This window comes from Dermacentor andersoni, chromosome 3 (assembly GCF_023375885.2).
Source record: "Dermacentor andersoni chromosome 3, qqDerAnde1_hic_scaffold, whole genome shotgun sequence".
NCBI classification, from domain to species: domain Eukaryota; kingdom Metazoa; phylum Arthropoda; class Arachnida; order Ixodida; family Ixodidae; genus Dermacentor; species Dermacentor andersoni.
The window spans coordinates 176,688,654-176,708,430 of NC_092816.1; the positions used below are offsets into that span (position 1 = coordinate 176,688,654).

The 19,777-nt window shown below is 43.2% G+C and overlaps 1 long non-coding RNA gene across 1 annotated transcript; it reads right to left on the bottom strand.

Annotated features, from left to right (window-relative positions):
• Positions 1-427: 427 nt before the first annotated feature.
• Positions 428-7,061, bottom strand: LOC129382964 (uncharacterized). Its single transcript, XR_008610928.2, has 2 exons — positions 6,539-7,061; positions 428-5,453 (listed from the first exon to the last, which is right to left on the bottom strand). It is a non-coding gene; the product is annotated as an uncharacterized lncRNA (long non-coding RNA).
• Positions 7,062-19,777: the final 12,716 nt, after the last annotated feature.

Sequence of the window (19,777 nt, forward strand, 5' to 3'; positions counted from 1 at the left end):
TGGAACCATAACGAGACCCCAAAATATTATGTAACTCATGTAGAAGTTCAATTCAGCGCTGCACAAGTCTCTAATGTCAAAACATTTCTAAGTTAAACCTATTTCACTGTTCTTCGAGACATGTTTTTATTTAGAATTTACGATTTAACATTTTAAGCAAGTAAGCTACACATAACAAATAAAAAAGGATGCATTTATGTACAGAGGAGACCCAGATAATCAAGTGCAATAAAAACAATATTCCAACTTATATTACATAATCTATGCATTATACTATGCTTGCTAAAAACAACTGGTTGGCAATTGATAATCCAATCTAACAGTAAAAACAGCTGTCTTACCTTATGGTACTCTTGTTGGCACTTTTCCCCCACAACTTGTGCGTGTTAGCGTCAGTTGAAAATTGATCTGAAAAATACCACATTAAAAAGTTGTGCATCAATTTTATTCTGTCAAACAACATGCAACAGTGTATAAAAGCTTCACAACAGATAATATTACAAAAATAAATACAGCAACATTTATACTAATTGTTTATTTATCTTGACAAACGTACTTTTCGAAGACAAAGTATAGTAGCTGACACAGACAATTTCACAGATTGCAATAACCACTAATACAAAACTTGCCGTAACGCAAACACGCGGACAAAATATGTAGCACAGGTAGCTGTATTTTGTTACGGCAAAGATAGCACATGAATAATGAGGACAAGGGAGGAAGCAGAACACAAACTATACCCAGCTGCATGCATGCAGCTGTAACAATATACATGGTGCACCAAGATCCAAACGAAACAAAGAGGAAGATGTGAGGAAAGTTTCTTTTACTCATCACAAGTTATACTGTAAGAGCAGATTATGCACTGGCTGTAATCTACCCTCAGCGCATACGTAAGTAAGTAACATTAGGTGCCACATTTACAAATCACTCATACAATGTTCTTGTGATTGTCCTTATTCCGATTTTTAACTTGGAAAGCATGATTGATTTACGTAAAGCCTCCCTACGGCTTGGCACATATACAGAAAGAAGTGTTTCTATAAACACTGGATGTCATGGAAGGATGACTGACACATACCTCTTTTAATTCTTTTGTCTTTGTCTTTATGATTATCTACCACAGCAGTCTTTTGTAGAGTGAAACACACCAAGATAACACACTGTGGGCAACAAAGTGTGAATACCTGTTCTTGATTTCTACCTTTCTCTGGTGTCCCGCTAAGGTAAGATTGGTGCAAAAAATTGTCTTCCCAATGTATGCATTCCTACAAAACAGGAGCAGATGATATGTCACATTAATGGTGCGTGAAATAAAACATCTGTTCTTAACTTACCACTGCCATTCCAATCTGGTGCGATTTTCTGCTTTGTTGTGTACTCTAGCACAGGTGCTACGCAGTTCACTTGGTGCCCAAAGCAACTCTCACACCATAGCAGGATGTCAATTTTTTTTTTCAAATTCTAAGCGAAACTCTGGTTATGGGGGACAATTGCGAACTTATAGTTTTGCTTTGTATCTTCATTATGTTGTAGAGCAGGGTAGAAAGCAAGAACAGATATTTATAATTTGGGTTCCCACTGTGCATTGCGTGGATACGTCTCAATGAACGATACAACTACTTGGTAGATAAACATATGAAAGTTAAGAGAATTAAGGTCGAAGCCTACCATATCAGTTACTGGGAATTTTATGTGTAAATGAACTTTCGTGATTCCCAGTGATGAAACAGTTTTGACAATATGTGCCAAGGCAATCAAGTCACTCATGTTCTCAAAGAAAACAAAATAAAAACAAGCAAGATTACAAGAAGTTCGAATTTGCAACCTAAAGCGAGACACCTCACATGACTGATTTATGTATTTACTGAGTATAAATTACATCTGGCGCATAATCTGCTTGTACAAGATGAACAATAAGTTACTGTTGCTTTCTCTCTGGGGCATTTGGCTCTTCTGAACACATGCACATTGTGTAACACAGCTGCGTGGATGTAGCTGGGCACAGCTGTTATTCAGCATCAATCTGTTTTTGTGGTCCTGTACTATTATCGTTGTAATTTATAATTAGCAAATAGCCTAACTATTGGGTTGATCAGCTCCATTTTAAACAAAACATACCGACAGATTTCCCTGTTTATCGCTAACAAAGAGATGGGTACATCATTTCAGATTTCAAGAAACAGCGGCGGAACAGAACAAATGCTCAAGACACAAAATCTACAATGACCAGTACCTTTTTTTATTAAATGCCATGTACTAGCACTTTCGCAATGAATACCATTATTACCAAAAACTGTAGCCTGAAAAAATGATTGGGAAATATTTACAAAAGTGACAGAGATTAGAACTGCATGTTAATTTCAAACGTCTTCTTAAACAAGATCACGATAATTGAAGTTTCATTAATTTCAGCAAAATGCTGACATCCCATTATTGAAGCTAGTCAGTGCTGAGGGTATTGTTATTTTGTAGGAGTCCTCAGACTGGCAGCTCTGAAATATTTGTCACCATACTTGGTGGAACATGCTTTGCTCTTTCAGATATTACTTTGCCAAAAAGCCTCCTGTAAGCCTTGTGGAACAATTCTGTGTGGAAGAGAAATCTATTTGATGATTACTTTTTGGGTATGTGTATCTCAGAACTGGTGCTAGTCTGAGTTCTTATAAAGTAGACGTTATTGAGTACTGTAATTCTAATGCCTGCCACTGCTATAAATTTCTGTTAGTGAAAATTGTCGCACTGTCATGAAGCAGTTATGTTCAATAATTAGTGGCAGTCACCGCTGAAACACTCCGTACAAAACACAAAATAAATATATGGAGTCAAAATTTAAATGTCCAACAAAGTTATAATCAAGTCTACATTTCACAGAACTGTCTTTTTTTCTGTTAGCGTGCCAATACCAATTGCACATTCACAAACATTTTAGTATTGCACTTCTGGCAAATGCAGGAAAATTCACCGTCTTTAACAGAAGCTCTTGGGAAGACAGCCCAGATTCGCTTCGACAAAAGGACTTGCCTTAAACTTTGCGTCGCTATGTTGTAGGTCACTGTAGCAAGAGGAACGTTTTGCTGATTGAATATTACTCGAAATATTTTTATTATTTGTACTACAGGTTTGAAAAGAGAGCTAATTGTAGAGTTCTTCATGCAGATTTCATATATTCCATTAGTTTTTGTTTAGCTGCTTCTTGCGTTATGCCCTAGACAACAGCAAAATACATAGTGATATTTGCGGGCATTTTCTTGTGTAATAAATCTTCACAAAAAGCAGTGTGCTGCAGCTAACTCAGCTCCCTGTAGACTGCAAGGTGCCGATACCTATTCAAACAGCGTGTAAAGTTACTAGAAGTATGCAAGACAGTAGGCAGGCAGGAAGGCCTGCCTTCTAATCTTGAATACCTGTCATGTACTCTGTGAAAAAAAATTATTAAAAATACTTCAATAATTTTTTTCTCATAATAGCATGAGAATGACCTTGTGCACTTATAATTGTTCTATAGAAATGAAATTTGGCATACATACTCTTCAAAATATGCAGAACACCGATATCTAATTGAAATTGCAATTTGTAAAAATTATTTAAAGTGGCCTATTATATTTTTGCATAGTTCCAGTAATTGTACAAGCTGTTTGGATAGGTATCGCCACTTTGCGGTATACAACTAGCTAAATAAGATACAGCATGAAACCATTTGCGAAACTTTTTACACACGAAAGTGCCCATAAAAATATATTGACACTATGTAGGACATAACTAAAAAAACACCAGCTACACAAAAACCAATGGCAATTCAAATCTACATAAAACTCCCTATGAATGGCGGCACATTCAAATCTCTAGTACAAATAATTAAAAGAAGTTGTTTCGAGGAGCATTTCCCCTCAATAAGTGGGCGTCAGGGTTTCTACTAAAGGATTAAAAATGCCTTGAGGCATACCATAGGGAGTTTTATAAATCGCACATGCATGCATCTGCCTAAAAAGCCCTATGCCCTGCTTGCATTCCTTAGACATTTTTCTGCATTCTGTTGTATGTCACCGTTTGCATCCCTTAACGCTGACGGCGCAAAACAAAAAACAGCCTATTAATACACTGAATTTTTAGCCTGTAAAGGGGTTGTATGCGAATGGGGGCAGCCAACTCTAGCATGAGAATGAACAAATATTTGTTCTCGCATTAATGAAACCAGTCAAAATATAGTCTCGCAAATCTGGAAATTAATGCACAAAGAACCTTGCTGATTGTTACATTAGTGTCCCGAACAAGACCTTTGATGTTTATAATTCCCAGTTTAATTCACTTTCCTCCAGTAACTAGGCTCTGACCTAGAATACTCAGTGTAGGAGACTAACCCAGGCCTGGAAGCCAATATTTAAATCTGAAATAGACATTCATCCCCCAACCACATGGCACTGCTACGTCATCAGAAGAAGCATGCATCCATGGACATACAGTCTGTAAAATTATTTTTACATGATCTGTAGCGTTACTCTTGCACTAACAAATTCTGAAAATTAGGAAATACATCTGCTATTTAAAGCACTGCTGCAAACCTGAGTGTTTGAGAAATGCAATACTCAAAAGGTGTAATACAACCAATGTGTGCATGAAACCTATGCTGCCTTTGACATTCGTCAGTGTGGCAAATAAGCACTGAGAAATGCCAAGGGTATCATAGCTTTCATGTCTGAAACCTTGTATGCGAGTACCAGTATCTTTGCAGTGAAAGGAAGTCACATTATTACCAGACTTATGAGGGGAGGCCATGTTTCTCTAGTTCAATATTTTCTTTCTTGTGCTCCTATATCCTTGAGTTTTTCAACAATAACGGGTGCTTGAAATAAGTACTCTATATTGCTGTTAAATTTATCCTGCACCAGAGCCCGTGGTATGTTACATTTCTTGAACACATTGCAGTGCTGTAGATTATCAAAGGAAGAAAAAATGCCGTAAGTTGGCATTTTGGCCTTCTGTATAACAAGAATTAAGAACCTATCAATTACATCCAGAAGTACAAAAGAACTACGAGAAACAGGGCTTAAAGGCAGGTATACATTATAATAGCAGGAGTAGATGGTGAGAATTCTAAGAGAAAGGAACTATTAAAAACTAGGTACTAAAGACACATGAATTATAATAGCAGAAATATTTGCAAAGAATTTGAAGAGACAAATAGAATGTTCAAATCACTCCACCCCAACATTCATCCATGGTTCGATAAGTGATCACAGATGGTGATGCTGTTTGGATAGATGGTAGGTGAGGCACAGCTGTGAAATAGGTAGAACATTAGAGGGGTCACCAAAGGTTGCACGCTGGTTGCACAGCAGGTTGCCTTGATCTCCGGACTCACTCGACACTCATGCGTTGAGCTTGGTTATACATCGTTCGCAAGAGGCTTGGCCCAAGTGTGCGGCATGGCTTGGGTAAAATTTCGAGGCAACCTGAAAAACACAGATCCACATATTTAAGCACCAAAATATTCTGTACCATAGGGCAAATCTGAAGTTTACCATCTGCACATAGCAGATGATGAAAAGACACAAGTCACCAGACTCAAGGTATATAAATGTGCAAAAGTGTAAAAGAATGTGAAGAGCTGCTTATAGGATGGAATCCTTTATTTTGTCTTTTGTGGATCAATAATAGTCTCTTAACATAAAGTCAAGTGTACATGACCCTCCCTATTTGTGTAAGTAGGCTATTCCATGCCAGCTGTTCCAACCTGGCACACGACCACTTGGAATTTCTGTTTGAAAACTGAGGGCCCTTCAATATAGAACAAATCTCAATTTCATGCAATACTTAAAGCAAAAAAATTTTCACTGGAATAAACATTATGTCAAATTTTCTGTAACACACCAAAGTATGCACCATAAAATGGCATAGCCAAAAATTTGGTTCTTTCATTAAGAGGGCCAAATTTTTAACGACAATAAAGAGAGACCTTATACCAAAAACTTAACTGCTTATTAGCCACTGCTCAGTTTATTATGGCTGATTAAAAATGGGCAAAATAGCTTATTAACTTTATTTTCACAGAAGTGACCTACAGCAAAAGCTGCAAATTTATGCAATCCATGTGTTTAGGACTTGTGCTGCGTGCAAGAATGGTATCAGAAAGATACATTATGCAGCAGTGCAGAGAGAGGAGGATGAACTTGGAAAAGAAGTCAGTTTTGGTGTACGTTTATCGGCCTACTTACCATTGAGGCAGCCCTAGTAAATTTATGCCAAATAGCATGTATGAGAGTACATTGTATTGTTCTTAAATTGGTAAAGCTTTATCAAAGTAGTTTTTGTGTTAAGCAAGAAAAAAATTGTACAAGTGGTCTCTTGTAGTTTCAGAATTTGCATCGCATTTCGCCTAATACACATAGCCTCTTGGCGGCTAAGACAAAATGCATGGACTTGAGCATCCCAGCACAAATAGCAGGGAGTCTGAACTGCTTTGAAGTTACTTCTTTCATTGCTGAGTGACTACAAGCCATTTCACTCAAAAAGACGCCGCTTAATTACAGGTATTTACCTGAATCTTTCTGTCGGCTGTCAGCCTGCTGGCATCATCACTAAGCCTGCCAACTCCCTAGTGGACGTAGTTGGGACATGTTGGCGGCAGGATGCAGTGGCAGAAGCCGCCAAAGGCTCCCAACTCCCTAGTGGACGTAGTCAGGACAGGGTGGTGGTAGGACGCAGGAGTAGGAGCTGCCATAGTGTACCTGCAACAAATTTGCACAATTGTTCTTAGTCCTACCATGTCACGATTTACAATAAAAATTGAGCTGTCTGTGTAACACGGCTACCAATACAAATAAAGGTAAACAGTTAGGTCCTACGACACAGCTAGAAGCCCGACAAAAAAGAAACGGTACTTATGTTTATGAAAATCTAAACAATGAAAGAAAAATGTGCAACTGATTTGTGCGTGGAAGCTCGGTTGAAACCTGAGCTCATACCATCAAGTGATCTGCTAGTCAACTGCAAGCCTGCCACCTTAAAATGTCATTGCAAATTTTTTTACAGGCATTATTTTAAGCTGCATTAATACAAGTTCAATATCTCTTAGTATAAGTAACTCACCAAGCTAATTCAATTAACGAAATCCAGTGGTCGTTAATGCAACAAAGTGCAAGGTCGGAATGAAGCTGGCCAAACTGGCCAGTGAAAAATAAAAATGTGGTTCTCTACATCTTGTTTTCCTGGCTTTCGCTCTAGCACTGGAGTATACAAGAATGTTGACATTCCTGATATTTCACCCTGCTAATTTTTATGCCATAATGCATAATACTTCAGCAAGAGCAATACTGGTTTCTTTTAATCGTAAATAGTGATAGAGCAAGAAAATTCATTGGAGCCAATGTTTTGAGAAGAAAAATCTCCTCTTTGTCGAAATATTGACTCCAGCGATCCTTGTTCTATGGCTCTTCATCAGTTCAAGTCTGTCTTCCTGTGTATCTCTGTACTTTCAATGTTATGTCAATGAAATTGTAATAACGGATCATTAGTAAATGTAGCTGATTAGGAACTTGGGCTTGTTGGTAGATAATGACAGAGTAACTGCGCAACATAGAGATACGGACAAGGGAGGCTTGTGTGTGTTGTCTCCTCCAGCCATGTCTCCCCTTTGGGCGATTACTCTGTCTCAATGTAAAACTGTTACCCTTTGCAGAATAATAGTAAAATGCATAAAGACAGGAAAGTGGACACAAAAATTACCACAAATAGCATCATATGCTAATGAGATATGCGAAAGTGCTTGCTACGATTTGTCTCACCCATAACGTGCTGGATAAGATGGCGACTTCTGGCTGCTGCCATTTCTTGAATACCTAAATTAAAATACATTTCAAAATTTAAAAATACACAGGACAACAGCAGTAGCCGAAGACATAACGCATTGTTTAGTACAAGAAGGTAAACTAATCTCTGATACACGGCAGACGAAATTTCCTTTATTAAATTAGTAGAAAAATACACCACACTTCATTTCATTCAATACTGTCAGCGTTTCTTGGTACAAGAAAAAAGGTATTTCTGCATGGAAGCAGTAAAATAATAAATGGCCTTCTACTTTCCCAAAATATGCTGCAGCGACTAAGCCAACTACAGCTGTATATACTTAAAATAGCCAAGACAGGATAAACTTCGGTTCATGTGCAGCTCACTGGAAGGTAAAACCTTGCAATGAACTCATTTCTGCTTGGCAACTATACGCACTAACATAAAACTACAAATAAAAGGACCCTTTTTTTCATAAAACACCGGACTCAATTAAAAAATCCAGTAGCAATATTACAATTTCACCACATAACACAGCCACGTTATGTAAGGCTAGTAGGATTTACTATATAAATGTTGCAGCATATTCATGCTTTTAAATATATACAACCGTGAAAATAAAGATTACGTAAAAATAATACATTATATATAGGCTTAGATTGTCAGCTAATGCGTTTTGTGTTTTCTACTTACAGCCAAATGCACATAAAATTTGTTCTGTTTCAGCGTTTTTAAAGCGCTGTGTCTGTTCGCTTGTGCATGCAGCCGCTTTACCGCTCTTAAAATATATGTGCTGCCACATCGCCTGACACTGCTATACAGCGTTGTAGCGCTTTTATTATTCGCGGTAATATACCTAAAGCGCTAGTAAATTTTCAGAATACACAAGCTGTCTTTTCGACTACCTGTCTTCGCCAGCCAAAGTCACACTGGTGCTAGTATTGTATCTACAGGTCAAGTTACGCAGTACTTGATATTCTACGTATTTTTCGATGCGACAGGCCACTCGTCACTAGAGCCGTTAAGAACGGTGTTTCTCCTGGCAGTACAACTTTGCAATAAGTTCAGATGCTCTCCTGAGGCTTCCGTCTGCCAGTAGTATTTTCGCATACATACGCGCACGCATGCCTTAGAAACGTCAGTGAACTGCCACGAGAAACGTGGCACAAAATGTAGCCATACCGGAAGGGCCGAGTACGCTCCGTTTGTAAACTCGGAACAAAAGCTGATATGCTTACCTGAGACGTTAAGAGAAATATGGCACAAGTCACAGGTCCCCGGTGGTAGTGGTTCGTATGCATCTGGTCGTCTCTGTCCGTTGCGATCTCCCATATCACAATGAAAGATGCAGTGCAAACCGCAGCACTTCGGGCGCTTGCGGCGGTCCGGCGAGCTGCACTCGCTCGATGTCGGCAAAGACGAAATCGGCGATACGCTGCTGCCGGCGGCGGTCCCCTCGTCGCAATCACACAGCACGGACAGAAGATCCCACCGCAACTTGCCGCAACGCTTGGTTGCAGTCGCCCCTAACGCAGCGATTTCAGAACCACTCAACGACAACGTACTCGCGCGTGATGCAGCGTAACTTCAAAATGGCGTCATGCTATTGACGGCTTCGGCTTTGGATCATTTTGTATCTGCACAACTGAGCAAAACAGTTGCGCTAGTTTCGGTTTTGTTTCCTCGCGTTGAAATAAAAACTGTTTTGCTCACTGATAATTTTACGTCACTTAGGTAATGTTCACGAATGAAACAGCCATGAATTTAACACGCGTGTTGAAATACCCGCTACGTTCACTTGGCATAAGCAAAATTTGCTCGTCCGAGCGTGGTTGTGTTTGAAATATCTATCAGTGGGCTGTCGGAGCATGCTCGCAGTGTGAAGACGCGGCGTAAGTGTCCTTAATTTGCTTAGCTATAACGGTGCGGCTGCCCTTGATTTGTCGAGTGCAGTTTGCTCTGATGTGAGGTAGAACTACAAAGCCGCCCATGTTAGTGAATGATCTAGTGCACCTGAAGCTGCCAGAACTCCGGTATTTCCTCCACAAGTTCTTGCGACTGTGTGCCGCTGTCACCAAATGCGAGCGCAGTCATTTGGCGGAGATTTAGCAACGCATTTTCTAGAGCTATCGTTCACCGCTCTCTCACGACATGGAGAAGCAGCGTGGTTGATCCTTAGTAAAATTTTCTATTCATTGCGAATTTTGCGATGGCAATTATATGGACACAACCGCCGAAATATATCTGTCGGTGTTGCCGTGAGGTTACGTATAAAGTCAAGTGCGATAAGATCCTATCCTGCACCGTTGGCTGTGCGCGTTAAAGGAAGTGTACGAGAGTGAGCCGAGATGCATAGTGCCTGGATGGGTGCCCCCGAGTATCTATAGGTGGTCACGTGATAAAACGCGCGCAAGCCCGGGAAAGCAGGCGTTGGTTTAGCACGCTTCTCTTCTGGCCGTTGCGACAGCCCGGTCTTGCGCCACTCTCGCTCTGTCTTGGAGATAATTTCCGATGGGGCAAAGCAAGGGGGGGGGGGGGAGAGGGAGGGCGCTTTTATAGCGCCATTTCAAGTTTCGGAGACGCTTTGAAGGACGAGGCAGGAGAAGCGTTCTGTCCGCTCTGTTCGCGCCCTTCATCACGCCGACGCTGTGACAGCGAGTGTTCGCGGTCATTAAGTGAGATCTGTTCATGTTTGCACGTGCGCGCGCGACCCCGTCCTTGCTAATTTACTGAGTAAGCGATTGTTCACTGCAGTTTATTCAGGCGATGAAACTACGAACCTTGGTTCGTGCAGTTGTTCGTGCAGTGGTTCATGCAGCATTGGGGGGAAACTGCTACATTTTTGTTTTTACATTTCTAGGGAGTTGAAAAGCAGTGCTGCGTACGCTAATATTTGTCTCTGGTCGCGGAACGCAACGCACTGCGGTAGCCCAGCGGCTTTGGTGTTGCGCTGCTGAGCTCGAGGTCACGGGTCCTATCACAACCGCAGCAGTTGCATTCCAATGGGGGCAGAATGCGAAAACGCGCGTATACTGTGCATTCCGTGCACGTTAAATAACTCGAGCTGCTGAAAATAAATCTGCAGTTTTCCATTACCGTGCGCCTCCTAACAACATCTTGATTTTGGAACCTAAATCCTCAACATTTAATTTTACGTAGCGCAATTACATTTACAATCGACACTGTTGAGTCTCTTTAGTAGCCAATGCTTTTTTTAAGATTTACTTATGGTCAGAATCCAGTGTGACAAATCCGGGTCTTCCTTAGCATAGGAAGCCAGCTATCGCTTAAACGTGTGAGATATTAACAAACATGTTCAAGGAAAATCGATATTTAGAGTTCGATGTAATTGCAGAACATGACAAGGACGAAATAATGATACACCGCATTACAACCAGGACAGGAACCCGAGGGACTGCCTAAAGCAGAAGACGTTATCTGGTATTTCTTCTCCAGCATTTGAATCTTTCTCTCGCCAGACTCATCTCGAATATCAGAGGAGTCGCGATCTTCCACGATGACTCTTCGCGTGCTATTAAGAGTCAAACGACCCATACACAAATGTTGACTCTTGTTTTGTGACTCTACCCGCGCGAAAATGGGTCTTCGTAAGAAAAAAGAGAGTCAAGTTGCCGTGACTCACTTTTTACTCTCTTTTTTCTTAGAGTGTGGCGCGGCTGTGGACAGACTGCGCCGTATGTCATAAACTCCGGAGACGTCCGCGCCACGCGAGCAGCCGCCGCCGTTTCTCGACCTGGTGCCGTAACGTAGTGCTTGGGGCGGACTTGAGCCACGGGCACGCGTGTCCTTTGTTGATTTTTGAACCTCCGCTTCTTTTCATGAGCCAGATTAGCAGTATTGCGGATAACATCCGTGAGTGGTAAATTGCCTGATGAAAAGATTGTGCAGATTCCACGCACTGTGGGAATCGATGTAAGCGAAGCCTTCCGCGCAGGATGCTTTGATAGATGATAATTAGCGTTGATGTTGACGGCTAAAGCGTAATTTCTTCAACGCTTAGTCTAACACGAGAGTGGTGAGCTGATGTTAAACGTTACCTTGCGGACATCACATCTCTTTGTCTGCGTAGCACACAGAACACACAGGGACAGGTGTTTGCTTGATGCGTTGTTGTGCGCCATATTTCATAACCTCTGAGAGGGTTAAGCATAGTCATTGCCTCATATGGCGCACCGCAAGTATTAAACTTCAATTTGATTGTGGGGCTCTACGTGCCAAAACCACAATCGGAATATGAGGCACGCAGTAGTGGTGAACTCCGGATTAATTTTGACACGGAGATGTCCTTTAGCGTGTCCCAAAATCTAAGTGCTCGTGCGTTGTTTATTTCGTCCACATCGAAATGCGGCTGCCGTGGTTGGGAGCACATTCAAGGCCTCTAGCAATGCTATAGCCGCAAAGCTAATGCAGCGTGCACAGAAGTGTTGATTTGACTTCGAACGCTTCCTTAGCGTCACTTGGACCTTGCAGTGCGCTTTAATTAATGAAGCTCTGCTTCTGCACGCCCTGCATAGTTTGTACGCTTGACATATTTGCATAGTGCAAGCCGTCGTGTAGTAGTAGTGTTTGCTTGCCTTCTCACGCCACCCCCCCCCCCCCCCCCTTTCGATATTTCATGGGAACTGACTCTCCTCCTCCCTACAGTTCTGTGTACGTCGCCTCTAGACTAGCACCTTAGTGGGAAGGGAAGCGCTGCAGCTTCGGCAATGCTTCTGAGGGGAGTCACGGATAATTACAGCTGTCACGAGGCTAATGTAGCAATGGCCAGGGAGCTCCAGAGCGCATTGTGCACATTCGACGCGCTGGGGTGAAAACGAGCTTCTAGTGAAGCCTTTTCTCTCTAATTCGCTCCTGTCATGTATGCACACGCTGTGACCCTCCCTCCAACACCCTCTAGAGAACTCAAGGCCTTCCAGCTGTAACCTCTCCCTTTGTGCTAAGACACGTATAAGAGGCCTACAAAGAAGTTCCGTGCAGCGTACTACAAAGCTACGAGCGGCGCACCTGTGTTAAAAATGAAGCGCGGAAGATATACAATGGTTAATCCCGACTATTCGGAAGAGACCGAGGGGACGACGGCGGCGACAACAATTCGATTAGTTCCAGGAGCCCTGCCACTCCTTGAATAGCTTCGGGGTTGAACAAGTCCGGGCATGCTGGGCCATGCCGTTGCATGCTTCGGAACGCACTTTTTTTAGACGTGACTAGTGCATGTAGTCTCAACACTTGTGCTGTGCTTGCGATTGCGTGTACCGGGAGTCTTCATTGCCCCTGAATGTGGAGTGCCATGGTAAAGTACGCCTAATAAGCTGCTTTGTAATTGTGGCTCCAAATAAATGCTTTGTAAGGTGTCTGCTGCTCATTCCGCAGTTTCTACTGAAGAAAAAGTGTGGAGTGGTCAATGGAAGCATACTGCTGCTAGGTGAACCAAGCCGCGATCCCTTAATTCAACCCGTATGCCCAAGCGCGCCACCGGGCTCTTCTCCCTGACCTCACTCGCCGAGCACTCAGGCCTTCTTGTCTAGGGGTTGCTGGCGTGACACCAGCAGCCACGGCAGCAGTGGGAAAGTCGATGGAACAAGCATAGAAAGCTTCCCTTTAAAACCTGTCACGCTGACTTTTTACTTGCGGAAATGAACCACCGTGGTGGTGTTGTTTCGAAAAAAAGAATACTGTAGGGACTACGCCATGAAGAGCGACATCGGCTTATATAAGGAAATGCGACACATTTGTTCTGTCGTGATGAAGAACGGGGAAAAAGCGGCGACGTTATCCGCTCATCTTTGCGATGGGAAACGGACCACGTTATGCATGTGTGTGGTGTGTTGCACGATTAGCAATTCATCTGGCTTGCGAAAACGTTGACGCCAGTAGCCGTGATCAGGTGTCGACACCGAGCCAGTTATTTTTCTAAGGGAAAAATGAATGAAACGCGATGATTATGGAGCGCATACATCTTTGTACCATCTGCTCTCTGTGCGGGAAAATATAAGCAGATCCAAGGCACTATAGGACGCGATCTAAGGAAATTTTTAGTGCTGTTTGCGCTCATTGACAGTATTTCGCGGTGAAGTTGAAGGCATCAGACAGTCGTGATGTGATGTTAAATGTTACCTTGCCTGCATCACTTGTGTTCGTCCCCGTGGTAGGCAAAGAGACGTGTCATTCATTCCCTCATTCTTTTACTGAAGAGAGCCCAAATATGCAATGCTTTCCGACGACACATTTTCTTTGTCCTGTGTCATGTTAGGTGAACTGCCACGAGCGCAGATGGGTAAGGTTAATAACCCGTTTCCTCAATGCGTCGGTATGGGATCCGGTTGTACCCATTCCATGCCCCCCTCCTCTGTCTCTACTCCCTCTCTAACATTGTCCCGGGACTGTCGCTGCTGTTGCACGTGAACCCAGAGGCAAACTTCGGAGCTCCTGCAATGCTTACCCCCCTCCCCTGCTAAAGCATTGCAGGAGCCGTCGCGTCTAATTACAGCGTCCAGAGGGTATTGTGGCGTCCCCCAGGCTGAAGCTCCACCTGTAGATCATCACGTGTTGGGCCGACAGGCTTTGCGCGATGGTCCATCCTTTTCTTTCAGCCTGAGGCGCTATTCTGGACATTCCGCCATTTTTTTCGATGCGTGACATAGACGCGACGCGAATAGTGCTGATGGCCCCATTTTGCTTTCGTAACGTGACGCCAACTTGACGTTCTGCCTAAGAAACTGAAATGATGGCACTGAACGTAAGGTTCTCGGTAAAGCAAAACAGTTTTCCTCCACAGTAAAAATAAAGCAGCTAGCTCAAAGCGCATGATTATTTCGTCGTCTGCTGCGTACAGGCCGTTGTCTGCTTCATTAGCTAGGATGCGTGTCTCCGGGAAATGGAATGAGTCACCGTATGTTGACGCCAACGCTCTTGTTTTCTTCCTTGAGACAACATGCGCGACTTACCAGTGGTGATGCGCGCACGTTCTTGGCCACGTTATCGCTATCTCGTGAAACGTAAATGACTTGGCTGGTTGAGAAAGACCGAATATCACCGATAGCGTTGCGCGCACCAGAGATATCCGCTAGCGCGCGGCAAGCGCCGGCGCTGCCATATCTTGCTCACTTCGCTGGTTACACGCACCGTGGGAGGGAACTTCAAAGCGCCGCCTTACGTACTATCGGCGTCAAATGAAAGTTGAACAGCGGAGCGCGTGGACCAAGCATAAGTGAAGATATAAGGCACGTTTATAGTCCGACGTTATCGGCGCGCGGGCGAGCGTCGTTCGCGGTCAGTCACGCTACGTCGGTTGCGCTGCGCCAGCCGAGATGCCATCCCTTCTATACTTCAACGCGCGCGCCGTAGGTTGCTATCTTCGGAGCATGCGCAGAAGGTTCGCCAAGTCGCGCGCCGTCCGGAAAAGCGTGCGTCTATTTGTCGTACAAAAATCCCTCACGTGGCCTGATCCTAGGTGCCTAGGGACAGCATCATTTAGCGATTTTTGAGAAGGCGCGATGCTGGCGCCGAGCGACGCCGTGCCGTGTTCGTCCTCGGCGTGATCGTTCTCTGGACCGCGCGTTGTTCAACATTGCTCATGTAATCGTGCGTGCGTTGCTTGTGTGTTGGTTGTAGGTTCTGTGTTACTTGGCGGAAAGCCGCGAGTAGTGGCGGTGCGGCAATGCGGCTTTGGCCTCGATGAGCAGTACAAAATCTGCGTTGTGTGACCCGTGCTTTCTTGAGAACCCGGCGGTGGTGGCAATTGAAATATCGAAGTTATCTAGCCACCATATCGAAGTGGCCTAGCGCCTCGGCAGCGAAGTTCTGCGAACCGCGATGTGGCGTCGCCGTTTCCGACTTTGCTTAACGGACATCGAGGCATGTGCTGCTCGCTGCAAGTCATGTAAATGCAACTGCGTCGACCGCCCACTGTTCAGCGCTGAATGTGTGTTTAGTGTGCTGTGCTTGAAACGATTGATGCAGTCGTGCAGCGGGGGTGGCGGAGGAGCAGAGTGGCTTAGGGTTTGCGCGTTCACAGACATGTGCTCCCGTCTTGGTCTCATTAGCGGCTGTCGCGGGATTGTGGTGTGCTAGCTCCTTGCCTAGTATGAAGTTTACCACGCTAACACACAGCATGTTCACGTTTTTCCGCGCTATATGTCATTTGCATGACGGCCGCGTTGAAAACGAGACATATAGTGTTCTTTGCGTTTGTGTGTTGTAAATTACTTTCTATTGTGGAAGTTCTGGGAGTCTTATTACGCAAGGAGTGCGAACGTAAACATGAACACATATGTGTGTCTGAAATTTTGAATTACTCATAATACCCTTTACATCTGATAAGTAGGCTACACGGCCTGTGTGAATCAGCTACCGTATATTGCGACGCTCTTCCGTGTGGTAGACTGATGCATGGTGCGCGTTTATTTCTTACTGTTGTAAAAACCACTTGTTTATTCACTCAATACAAATGTACGGCTTCTTCGCCGCAGTACATTTTAGTTACGCGGTGAAGCATACTTAAAGTGGGAGGGGGCAGCTATCAGCCAGCATAGTATGTCCACTTAGGTGACCTGAGAGGCGGCGGGTGCGCGAGTGTGTAATTAAAGAAGTCTTATTATGGCCAGTGATAGTGGCCCCTTTTCAGTTTTAGTATGCTTCACTGCAGTGCATTGCTTAGGCTTCACCGCGAAATAATAGTGTATTGCGAGAAAGATAATCATAAAAAGCCTAATTATGCAACGTTTCTTTTGTAGCTTGCTAGACCGCAATACAGGGGTGTAAATAAGCATCGTGCAGTAAAGCATACTAAGAGTGGAAAGGGCACATAGGTTTACACTGTGCTCATTACTTTCAATTGTGACATAATTTGCAAGTGCATCTGTGCTCGTTGTAAGCTTCATTGACAATTCTTTGTACATTACAAATTAATATTGCAATGAAGCTTACTAAAGCACATTCGCCATTATGGTACGTGTTATTCACCTTCAATGCAGGAGCACAATGCGGATTCTTGCCCCTGCTTTTGGCTGGACTGCACATGCTCTTTGAGAATTGATTCATTGTTCATAAGCGCACTGGTACTTTACTCTAAACTGGAGGGCTCAAGTTGATATGAAAGCACAATATTTATTAAGGGGACAAGATGTTGCCAAGATGGTTGCAGCACAGCTTTTTTTTTTCTTCCAGGCACCTTTTCTACTTGAAGCTTCCATTGCAGTGTTTCGAACCTCTTTGAACCAGCACATAGTGTATATAAATATTGGACACTGATTGGGAACATCACCTAAGTTCATGCCTATATATAGTAAAAAGATGTAGCACGACCAGACAAAATAAAAGAAGGGGGTGGGCTGTAGCAATACTAAGTGTTAAATGGTGCTTTATCCTTTACCTTGAGTTCTCTGTTTTTGTGCTTTTTATGAATCCTCCGCAGTAACCACGCGAGTGCCGAACTTGAGCTTGTTGGTTTCAAGTCTCATGGTTGTTACTAACAGAACAGTGTGATAAACGAACAAGGGCTTGGAGGCATCCATTCACCTTGCTTGCCTCATGGTGCTGCTTCATAAGCACAGTGAGCATCCAGGCCAACTAGGAAGGGAGGTTTGTTGCAATTGCTTCTGAACTTTATTGCCACCAAACCAACAGTGCTCTCAATGACAGCTTTTGGACAGTAGAATGCTTGCACCCAGCAAAGTCTTAAGAAGGAAGCATTCAGGATGTGCAAAATAGGCTTTTGAAGCTGGCAGCATTACTGAAGGGGCTTTGCCCATCTGCCCTCTTTATGGATACACAAAGATGATTTCCTCTTTAAGAGGGATTATTTCAGAGGTCGTTACATGGCAACAGCGTTGGGTGTTTAGTAGCTTGTCGTTGCCCACTGTTAATAACCTGTTCCTTCTCCAGTGCCTACTTTTTGGACAAAATGTGCTCTTCATGCATTTGTAGCTTGTAAATACGTCTATTACCCCTTGCCTCAAGCTGGTCTTTGCTGATGTCACCCAAGAAGGCATTGGGGAGTATGGCAATGTACGCTTACAAAACACCGTCGATACCAGTGAAACTAAATTAATGGAGCTGCTGTTCTTTTTCTGTCCACTCCATCCTTGTTAGTTACAATGAGCAATGTCCGAACAGAAGGCATATGTAGTTGGTCGTGCATAGCCTGCGCACTAAGACTTGTTGGCATGTTATGACCTTAGCACAGTGTTTATATGTAAAAACCTTCTGATGTGTTGATGACTTCCTTCTCTTTATTATACTTTGCCTGGTGGAGCCAGCAAGTGGGTCAACCAGATGTTCAACAGGCTTCCCACTAGTTTTCCCAGAGTCTCCTTACCAGGGTGCTGCTCATAGATATGTTTTCTTGACCTTGCACTGCACTTCAACCATGGCCACACCTGCTAAACCTATAGCATGCGATCAAAGAAGTGCTATACATCATGTTGCTCCAAACTCGTAACATATGCTACAAGGACTTGAGGAACACCCTCATTTATTTACGCCCTCATCATACTGTATGAAGATTCGCATGATAAGTGCGACAATTAACATCTGCTGGTTTTTCAGTGTTATTCCTGTCCAGCTTGCTGAAAGCTATCCTGTTTCAAAAAGCAAACGACCGCTGCTAGACAAGAAGTGCTTAAAACAAGGGTCGCTATAACCACATATGTCACACGAAATGAAGGCCACTGAGTATACAGGCGGTTTACTTCATGTCCGACAAGCTTGGTTCTCTCTTTGCTAGTGAGTGAACTCAACTTGCCCCGAATACATGGCCTGTGACAAACTATGTGCCAGATGCTGTGTCCCCTGCAAAGCTGAAGATGTGTATGAGATCCTGACACCCTGCAGCGGCTTCTACACTGGGCAAACAGGCTACTATAAAAACGACTGCCTTTACTAATATGCTAATAACATGAAAACGGGCAGAAATTTGGCTATTCCACCAGATGTGTGTTGTTCACAGAAACTGGAGCTATACAAGTGCAGATAAAAACAATGATGTTTGAAAATAGTAGAGCTGCACTATATTCTGCACAAGCAGTGCTATCTGCAGTGCTGGTACCTTATAGCCACAATTCATGGCTGTACCACCATGCAAAGGCACTATTCTTGAATTATTAACTTCAATTATATTTATGGTGGCCATATATTGCAATTACATATCCACATTGTGTGCAATATGGTTAAATGTCAATTATGATAGCCATTCCTGATCTGAAATGCAACAAAAGAGCAAATATAGGCAACAAATTGCAATTCAAAGAGACAAAAGGCAACCAGCGCACAGGATAAGTGACAGACTTCCTTTTATTGAAAAAGAAACATGACGTGTCATGCCACCACCAGTGGGTAGCAATCTTTCAAGCTTGGGTGACAGAGGCAAAACTTAGCAAAATGCTACAATCACGCTGTAAAACGGCCTTGGACACAAAAAAACCGACATCATATTGTACAGAATGAAAGGGCAAGACTTCATCTAAGAACAGTCTATGGCACCACATACTTGAAGTGGTGTAAAAAATGTTGACATGCCCTAGCCATAAAGAAAAAGCAGCAAACACAGAAAACATGCCTTAAAATGCAATGTGCAGAGTCTGAAACCAAGAAAAAACAACCCGAAAAAGGTTTCCCTAAGTCTTTCAATGATTAAAGTTGTCAAACTGTATCATCACTTCTTAAAGGGACACTAAAGCGAAACAATAAATCAGTTTAGACTAATGGAGCATTGCTTGAGAACCCTACAGGCAGTCATTTCAAAAGAATGGTTTGATTATTAGATGAGAAAATGAAGGTCAAAGTATCAGTATTTGAATTTCGCGCCGAAACCCCAGCGCCGGTACGTCAGCGTGACGTCAGGGATTCCAACGTATGTTTTCGCATTTGGGCCGCGTTCGCTGAATAAAGGTTCCCAAAACTTTTCATGTTTAATATTTAGTTCCTTTCGAACACAATGTAGTCAATCTGTACCGCTATATATATTTAGTAG